The 2559-nt window shown below is 42.0% G+C and overlaps 1 long non-coding RNA gene across 1 annotated transcript in view; it reads left to right on the forward strand.

The window, feature by feature from the left end:
• The first annotated feature begins 112 nt into the window (after window positions 1-112).
• The window catches only part of LOC128251113 (uncharacterized), a 4979-nt gene continuing 2532 nt past the window's right edge, over window positions 113-2559 (forward strand). Inside the window, exon 1 of the long non-coding RNA XR_008266973.1 lies at window positions 113-178. This is a non-coding gene — a long non-coding RNA (uncharacterized LOC128251113). The remainder of the gene's footprint in view (window positions 179-2559) is intronic.

The raw sequence follows: 2559 nt of genomic DNA on the forward strand, positions 1-2559 counted from the left end.
TTCTGGTCATTTTGCCTTTGATGTCCACTAAACTTTATTAACAACGTATACCTACAGAAATTCATTGTCCGTTTCCATAACAAGATCTATTTTGTTGATTTGCTAGCAACCGGTTTGAACTCTCTCAAGAAGAACTTAAATAAAACTCAAAGAAAAATCATACAGGAGGGGCTGTGTGGTAAGAAGTTTGCTTTCCAACTACATGGTTCTAGGTTCAGTCCCACTGTGTGGCACCTTGGGCAAGTGTCTTCTACTATAACCTCGGGCTAATGCCTTGTGGGAGGATTTGGTAGATGGAAACTGAAAGAAGCCTGTCATATATATGTATATATGTGTATATATGTATATATGTATATATATGTATGTATTTGTTGTATGTATGTATTTGTTGTATGTATTTGCATGTTGGTGTGTTTATGTCCCCGTAACCTAGCAGTTCAGCAAAAAGAGAACGATAGAAAAGTACTAGACTTACAAAGAATAAGTCCTGTGGTCAATTTATTCGACTAAAAGTGGTGCTCCAGCATGGCTGCAGTCAAATGACTGAAACAAGTAAAAGAATAAAAGAATAAAAGAATACATATACACATTTTTATTCCTTTTACTGGGTTCAGCCAGCGAGTGGGTCCATATGTGTAAGACCTCCCACAGTTAAAACGTTTCAAGATACAAAACACTTGATGCAAATGCTTCAATGTATATCATTAGAGCAATAAGTCAGTTACTAAGTTAGGAGGAAGGGAGATAGATAGATAGACAGATAGATAGATAGAGAGAGAGAGAGAGAGAGAGAGAGAGAGAGAGAGAGAGAGAGAGAGAGAGAGAGAGGGAGAGAGATAGTGGGGGAGAGAAAAATTGATAATAGATTATACGAGGGGGTGCTGAAAAGTTCCCAGCTTTGGGTAAAAGAAAGTACAGGAGGATCATTTAACTATGATTTTACTCAACATATTCCCAGGCTATTCTTATTCAAGTGTTACCACTAGAATAAGAATAGCCTGGGCAAAGTTCAGAAAGCTCCTACCCCTACTGGTGACAAAGAGCCTCTCACTTAGAGTGAAAGGTAGATTGTACGATACATGTGTGTGAACTGCCATGCTTCACGGCAGTGAAACATGGGCTATGACTGCTGAAGACATGTGTAAGCTTGAAAGAAATGAAGCTAGCATGATCCACTGGATGTGTAAAGTCAGTGTGCGCACACGACAGAGTGTAAGCATCCTGAGAGAAATGTGGGACATAAGAAGCATCAGAGAGATGTTTGCATTGATATGATCCTATACTACAGATGGTTGAGGAGATTTGTGTGAAGAAGTGCTACTCCCAAACAGTGGAAAGAATCCGGAGTAGAGGTAGACCCAGGAAGACATGAGATGAGGTGGGGAAGTATGACCTTCAAATGTTGGGCCTCACAGAGGCAATGACAAAAGACCGAAACATCTGGAGATATGCTGTGACTGAGAAGACCCAGCAAATAAAGGGAGTTCACAGCTGGAACCTACACCAGTGTTGGATAACCAGCCCATTCAAAAGTAGGGCGACATGCCGTGCTTGAGGAGACCTATTGAGTCAAGTACATCAAAACCAAGATCAAATGGAAATTATAGTTGTGATCCCCGTGCCGGTGGCATGTAAAAAGCGCCATCCAAATGTGGTCAATGCCTGCACCACCTTGACTAGCTTCTGTACTGGTGGCACGTAAAAAACACCAACTGATCATGGTTGTTGCCAGCTTCTTCTGGCCCCTGTGCCGATGGCATGTAAAAAGCAACCACTACACTCATGGAGTGGTTGGTGTTAGGAAGGCATCCAGCTGTAGAAACACTGCCAGATCAGACTAGAGTCTGGTGCAGCCTCCTGGCTTCCCAGACTCCAGCCGAACCATCCAACCCATGCCAACATGGAAAACAGATGTTAAACGATGGTGATGATGATGATTCCCCACTCACATTCGCATATTTATTCAGCAAACCTTCAGTTTCTCTAAGCCTTGTAAAAGGACTCGGAAGTTTAGGCCTCCAACTAAGCCTTTTGTGATACCCTTAAAGCCCTGAACTTTTCAGCACCCCTTTGTATATATGTCTAAATATATAAAAATAAATTGTGTGTGTGTGTGTGTGTGTGTGTGTGTGTGTGAATATATAAAGATAGATTTAATGTGTATATATGTATGTATTATGTCCATATATGGATATATGTATGTATGTATATATCTTTAAAACTTTATTATATCATCATCATCATCGTTTAATGTCCGCTTTCCATGCTAGCATGGGTTGGACGATTTGACTGAGGACTGGCAAGCCAGAAGGCTGCACCAGGCTCCAATCTAATTTGGCAGAGTTTCTACAGCTGGATGCCCTTCCTAATGCCAACCACTCCGAGAGTATAGTGGGTGCTTTTACATGCCACCAGCACGAAGGCCAGTCAGGCGGTACTGGCAACTGCCACGCTCGAAATGGTGTATTTTATGTGACACCTGCATGGGAGCCAGTCCAGCGGCACTGGCAACGACCTCACTCGAATGCTTTTCTAATGTGCCACCAGTACATACACACA

This window comes from Octopus bimaculoides, chromosome 28, assembly GCF_001194135.2.
Source record: "Octopus bimaculoides isolate UCB-OBI-ISO-001 chromosome 28, ASM119413v2, whole genome shotgun sequence".
In the NCBI taxonomy this organism is placed as follows: Eukaryota; Metazoa; Mollusca; class Cephalopoda; order Octopoda; family Octopodidae; genus Octopus; species Octopus bimaculoides.